Source organism: Chenopodium quinoa, unplaced genomic scaffold (genome assembly GCF_001683475.1).
Source record: "Chenopodium quinoa cultivar QQ74 unplaced genomic scaffold, ASM168347v1, whole genome shotgun sequence".
Lineage (NCBI taxonomy): Eukaryota > Viridiplantae > Streptophyta > Magnoliopsida > Caryophyllales > Amaranthaceae > Chenopodium > Chenopodium quinoa.
Genome location: NW_018742407.1, coordinates 202509 through 210080, shown reverse-complemented (window position 1 = coordinate 210080; position 7572 = coordinate 202509).

Genomic DNA, 7572 nt, shown 5'->3' with positions numbered 1-7572 from the left:
CATGACCGGGCGCGTGTTCTATTTAGGATTTTTATTTTCGTTTCTCTTTTTCCTTATTGAGGACTTTAGTTTAGTATAAATACGTTTTTGTTAAGTGAGTTTAGGGGCGTCTTGGACACGGACGACTTTTCTTTCTCTCTCTCTTTTCTCTCTCCCTCTTACTTTCTCTCTCAACACTTTATCTCTCTACACACTCTTGATTTATACAATTCATTATTTCCTTTAATTTTGGTAACGATTTCTTCCCTCTTTACTTTCAATAATTTAATTGCTTTGATTTAATTATGCTTTGTTTAATTGATTTGCTTAGTTTAATATTAAATATGTGTGAGTAGTTTAATTCTAGGGTTGTGGGGATCCATGAATAGTACGAAGGGGTGATTGTTTATTGTTAATGGTTAATGATTGATTAATTTCCTATTGATTGATTTAATGCTATGCAATTAGATCTGCGCAGATTTAATTGTATGAGTTTTGCAATATTGATTCGAGATTCGAGAGATGAGAATTGATGTTTAGGCTTAGTTTCAATAGGCATGTTAATCTATTAATGGTTAGGTCGAGATTCGAGAGATGAGATTTAATACCAGTAGATTAATTATGTTATTATAATACGTAGCGACAGTCCTTTATAATCTGGTTAATTTATGCGTTGATAATTGATCGTATGTTTTACCCTGGAGTATTATTTATTGGTGAACCTATACCCTAGAGCCTTTTATTATTGATTTTTCCCTTTGTTTAATTTGCTTAGTTTTACTTTTAATTTGATTCATACAATTATAAATTGGTTACGTGATAATTTAGATTATAATTATTAATTAGGAGTAAAAGAACATTGTTTCCCTGTGGATTCGACCCTACTTCCCTATCTACTAGTTAGAGGACTTAGGAATTACTTTTGATTAGGTGATACGACTTAAGCCTGTCACCGGTATCAGAGCTCTCAAGGAAATTTTTGCAAGTTTGTAAAAGTGAGGAGGAAAGAGAGGGTTGCCTCTATTTATAGAGGAACCCAGAAGGCGAACCGCCACCTTCTGCCTCAAACATTCAAATTCAAATTCAAAAAAAAAAAAAAAAAGAGAGAGAGAGAGGCGGGAAGTAGACCAACCGTCACTTCCCCAGTGTATGACACCAAAGTGACACGTGGCTAAGCCACGTCACACCTGTGAGGGGCAAATGTTTAGGGTAAAAAACTACCCTAGACACGTGGCCCAATGGCCCTTTGACACGTGGCAGCCTCTAAGAGGTCTACAGGGCTCCAATCCCCTACTGACACGTGTCCATGGAACCCTAATGGAGGGACAGGTTCCCCCACCATAAATAGCGGACCAAACCTCATTTATTGGGCATTCATAAATTCACCCAAAAACACTATACACAAAAACCAAGCAATATTCATTGCGGAATTCTCCCAAACCGTGAAAAGTATTTACCATTTCCGTACAATTTACTACTCCGGACGTATACTAACTTGATCGTCGGAGGCGGAGCTCCCACCAACCAGAGTCTTCGTTGTTTTGCAGGTACATGCGTCGGCTGCACATACTAGGGATTGTAACTCTCCCGAGGGACTCCAAAAACCCCGAAACAAGAGTTATCTAGTAACCAAAAAAGCTATTGATGACTGTGTAGCATAGGTGTTGGATTGGATGTGTTTAGGGTAAAAATACCCAGTCCACGTGGACCAATCGTGTGCTAACACGTGTCAACCTCAGAGGTGTCTTGAGAGAACCAATCCTCTGGTGACACGTGGCACTCTAACCCATGAAAGGGGAACTAATCCCTTTACACTATAAATAGAGGAAAATCCTCATTTATTGCACATTGATAAATACACACAAAAAAACTCGAGCAATATTAATTGCAGAATTCTCTCGGAATCCGAGAGAAAAACCTTTACATTCCGCATTATATACATCCGGACACGTTCTAACTTAATCGTCGGAGGCGGAACTCCACCCAACTGGAGTTTCCGTGGTTTTGTAGGTACAGACGGTCGACGCGCATTTTTGGAATTGTAACTCTCCCGAGAGACTCCAAAAACCCCAAAACATTTGGCGTCGTCTATGGGGAGAGTACTTCTGAGATGACATCAGAGTCTGTACCGCCTGCTAAAGGCAAACGGCCTACGGCCGAAGCTGAGGTCCACACGGACCAAATAAGTAGTGACGACCTTGAGGTCGACACTTATGTGGCCCCAGACGGGTCATTCAGAATAAGACGCACCCGTTCCAAGGATACAAGGGAACGGGGTGAGGACAAAGCTGGTCCAAGCAACCCAACCGTCAAGCCGGCAGGGACACCCCAGGCGGCAGAGGGTGCTGCCCCAGTTAGAAGAGACGAACTCATGGAATTCATGACAAGTTTCAAAGGGGAAATCAAGGACATGATAAACAAGTCTACTGGCACCAACAAAGGTCAGTCGGCCAAGAAGCCTTCTCCCTCAGGGAAGAAGCACATTAAGGATTGTGTGCCTACTCCTCACCCTAAACCAAAGGGGGCGGATGGGCCCATGATCGACCTTTCACAATTCCATTTCCCTGAAGTAGGGAAAAGGAAGGCCATCCGGCAAATCCAGCCGGATGGATCAAAAAAGACTTACTCAAATGCCCGGATGTTAATCCAGCACAAGAGAAGTCAACAATTGTCTGATTCGGCTTCAACGTCGACTTACCCAGACAGTTTACGGAACACTTCAATGAGGTATTCAGAAACAAACCGACAGAGTAAGTCACGCGGCATGTCCGCACGTACTGGCCCTCAGATTATCTAGCCGGCTCCGTATGTGCCCCAACAGCCATACATGCCGTATGGATCACCCTACATGCACCCGGCCCTTTTTGGGGGTCAGGCGACACAAAAATCTAGCCCATGGACTGGCAGCTCCGGCTGCTAAACCTTGGGGAACAGCCGTCGACGTTCTCTAGGGAAATAACCGAGGCGGCTCAGCCAGCCAAGGTTAAGAATGTGTTGGTTGGTACCTATGATGGTACCACCAACCCGGAAGACCACCTAATGGCTTACACCAACCTTATGTACTTACAGGGGTTGGATGACGCCGCCTGGTGTCGATGCTTCCCGGCTACGTTGAAGGGCATAGCCCAACGATGGTTTGGCAATCTGCCAGCTGGGTATATCAACAACTTCAAGACGCTTGCATACCTATTCGCGTCCAACTTCTCTATGAACATCCCTGCCAAAAAGACAAGTCTTGACTTGGGAGCTATTCAGCAAGGAGATAGAGAAGGGTTGAGGTTCTACGTCAGGCGGTTCAATCTGATGAGAATTCAGATTCAAGGGTTGTCTGACGAAGTTGCCTACACATAATTCTTCAAGGGTCTGAAGGACGGGTCGACCTGGTCAGAAAGAGGGTTGCTACCCTCCAAGAAGCATTGATGGAAGCCGAAGCCTATATACAGGCGACGGAGCTCTGTGCCATCAAGCAGCCGTCCGACCCTAAAAAGTCCGACAAAAAAGAGAACCGGTCTGCTCAGCCGGCTAAAAAAGAAGAGAGTAAGAAAAGAAAAGAAGTCAGGGTGGCGGACCATTCTGGTTAGCCGTCCCAGAAGAAAAAGAAAGAGTTGAAGTCGTACGTCCCTAAGTACGAATTCAACAAGGACTGCTCCTCCATCCTCATGGAGATTAAAGACCGGTTGACCATTGAGAAACCGGCTGCGTACGTCCCTAAGTACGAATTCAACAAGGACTGCTCCTCCATCCTCATGGAGATTAAAGACCGGTTGACCATTGAGAAACCGGCTGCAATGAAAAGTCCCATAAAAAGCCGGGACAAAAGCAAATACTATCATTTCCATGAGGATATAGGCCATGACACCAATGACTGCTTTAGCCTCAAACGGTTGTTGGACCCTCTAGCTGACAAGGGGGTGCTAAAGTCCTACCTTCTGAAGTTCAAGGGTAACCCAAGACCAAACAGTGGACAGTCGTCCAAGAAGCCTGACAACCTTGCTATAAGCTCTGACACCGATGAAGAGCACATCTATACTATAGCAGGCGGCTTTGTCGGAGGGGGACCTACCATCCGAGGTACCAAGGACAACATCAGAAGGCTCGAGGTCAACTCAGTGGATGAGGGCCAAGCGTCGAAAGGCACCTTTTATGAGGTCGTCATCTCAAAGAAGGACCGGGGCAAGGTCAGGCGGCCTCATGATGACCCTATAGTCATCGAGTGCAAGGTTGCTAACCAACGAGTGGGTCGGATCCTCATTGATACCGGGAGCTCGTTTGACCTTATCAGCTATCGGTGCTTGGCAAAGCTCAAGTACAAGCTTAGTAGCATGCACAAGGTCTCTCGCCCCTTGGTCGGTTTTGGGGGTGGAGTGGTGCATCTTGGTGGTTGTTGAAGAATTGATTGCCTACAACCTGATTTTGGGTCGTCCAACCCTCAACGAGTCCAAGGCAGTCATCATCCCATCCCTCATGCTGCTAAAATTTGAGAGGGATGATGGGTCAATGGGTTTCCTGAATGGGGATCAGAAGACGGCAAGGGAGTGTTATCTCTCAGACGTCAAGCCTACTGTGGCCGCAACCGGCTAAGGCAAAGAGCCCACTGACCTTGATGACTTCAAGGAAGTCGCGCCTGCTCCCAAAGCAGCCAACAAAAAGAGAAAGGCGAACCACCTGGTGGCCGTAAAAACAGAGAAGCAATAGCAATCACTGATCGGGGAACGGTCAGATGATCTCCGTCCCCAGCCGGATGGTGAAAATATTGACATTGTTCTACATGACAGCCGTCCGGAACGAACCGTTAAAATGGGGACGGTTGCTTTTGCCAGGTTGGGCGCAGATTTGCACCAACTGTTGAAAGAATTCAAAGACATTTTTGCCTTTGAAGTGGAAGAGATGCCAGGCGTTAGCCCGGATCTTGCTGTCCACAAACTCGCCGTGGATCCAAAAAAGAAGCCGGTTAGGCAAAAGAAAAGGAATCGCGGCGAGGAACGATCTCAGGCGGCAGCCGCCGAGGTCAAGAAGCTGATGGATGCCGGGTTCATTCGGCAATGCTACTACCCCGGATTGGGTAGCAAACGTTGTCCTTGTTAAATTGCCGAATGGTACCTGGCGGATGTGTGTTGATTACACAGATCTGAACAAGGCATGTCCGAAGGATAACTATCCACTTCCAAAGATCGACAGTCTGGTCGACTCTACAGCCGGTCAATGTTGATGTTTCAAGGTGTTTCGATCTAGGGTTTCGGGTAGGAGAGAGGTGTCGTGGATTGGGGGAAAGGTAGGGTTGGGATCGCCGACGACCGGCTAGGCAGGGCATAGAAGTCGACGTTGGTGCGAGGGAAAGGCTGTGTACCAGCCCGCCGGCTGGTGGGTTGAGGAGTGGTGGTTTTTTTATAAAAGTTTTTTTTTAATTAATTAATATTTAATAATTTAAATATCAACCTATCGATGTCGCCACATGGCATGATTAACCCTTATGGCTAACGGTGTTAACCACTATTAGTCATAAAGGGCATTTGGTGATATTTTTTGTGAAACTCGGGGGTATATGGTGAATTTGAAAAGTTTCGTGTATATGGTGAATAAACGAATTACTCAGGGGTATATGGTGAAAAAACCGTAAAAAGTAAAACAAACAAAAATAAAAGTTAAATCATAAAAATGCAACAATAACAATTACTGAAAGATAGCAGAATATACAAAATCAACGAATAAAACAGAAGCAAAAAGAAAAATATAAGTAAGTGTAAAAGCCCTAAATTAGAAATAAAAAAAACCCTAAATCATAAAAACAAAGCCCTAAATTGAACACTAAGTCGTAGAAAATCAATCAGAGAACAATTAGCAAGAAAGAATAAACTAATTTGATAAAATTTACAATAACAAAACCCTAAATCGTGAAAATCGTAAAAAATTAAACAGAAGAATTGAAATAAAAAACGAAAAATCAAAATAAAATAAAAAACAAAAAAAAAATTACCCTATTGATAACAAAAATCGAAGAATACGCAGTAAAAGAAGATCGAAATCGAAGAATTTGACAGATCAATGAGCGCAAGCGAAGAATTCAAATTGCGAAAAATTGCCTTTGAGAGAATTTGAAGGTAGTGAGAGAAAATGTGGAAGAAGAGATAGAAAGAAAATGAAGCGGCGCATGAAAAAGAAGGGAGGTCATTCAACTGACGAAATTACAAAAATGCCCTTAATGAAATTGAAAAAGGCGGGTGAAACACAAGCCGTCGGATTGAGAGCGATCAATGGTCACGATGAATTCTATTATAGGACTTGATTAATTAAATAACGTACTCAAAGGGACGTGTCAATCATTCCAAAACAAAGGGAGTAATTTTTTCTAAAATAGTTTAATATATAAAAAATTAAAAAGTACTAACTATAAAATATTTTTTAATGATAATATTTTTCCTAAAATAGTCTGATTAAATATATTAATTTTATATATCCTAAAACAGTATTATATATTATTTTTATTTTTCTAAAATAATATATTAGACTATTTTAGAAAAAATTAAAATAAATATTTATTTTCTAAATAGTTTGATTAAATATACTGGTATTATTTTTATATTTCCTAAAATAATCTTATATATAGAAACACGAAATATTTTCTAGAATAATACATCAGACTATTTTAGAAAAAATAAAAATAAAAATAATCTGATAATATATATTTTTTATTTTAAAAATAGGAAAGATTGATTTTCATAATCTTAACTTTACTCCATTTTCTTTTAATTATCCCAACTTTGCATTATTCTGGAATAATCTCAACTTTGGGGGATGTTTACTTTCTTCAATCCCAAACCGGTCAACAAAAGTCAATGACCTGTTATAACAGGTTTTGTGCCACGTGTTAAGTTGTAGTTGGTCCAAAAAAAAAAGAAAAAATTAAAAAACACCAGAAAACCCCTTATCCTTCCTACCGGCCCACCACCACCACATGTCGCCGGTCGGCAGCGCCAACCCCTCCCTTCCCTTACCCCAAAGCTGCACCGGTTTCCCCCAATCCCCCACCCCAATCCCCTCCTTTTTCGATCCGGTTCTTCGCCTTTACAACCAAAAATCCCTTTAAATCCCTCTCACCATTCGAAACTCCCTTGACACCCCTCCCCCACTCCCGAAAACCCCCAACAACCCCTTCCTCACTGTTGAAAACCTTAGCGCTAGGGTTTCGAGGTAAGGGGGGTGGTAGTTGGAGGTTTTCGAAGTGGTGGAGGGGTTTTATCAGTGGTTGTGTGGGGGTTTCGGAGAGGGGGGATGGTGGTTTAGAGGGAAGCTGCCGGAGGGCGACGCTAGTGTTAGGGGAGGGCCAGCAATCCGGCGAGGGAGAGGCCTGGGTGGGTGGCCGGATTTTTTAGGGTGGTTGGGTTTTTGGCTGGGTTGTTATTTTTTTTTTTTAATTTTGTTTTTTTTTTAAATTTTTTTTTAACCAATTAACTTGTGACGCGTGTCATTTAAAAAAAAAAACTATTCAACCGAAAACTGGTAATTGGAATTGAAGAAAATAAACAGCCCCCAAAGTTGGGGTTCCCTCTACTCGAGAAAATGTTGATTTATTTACGAAAATGCCATGCTGAATGG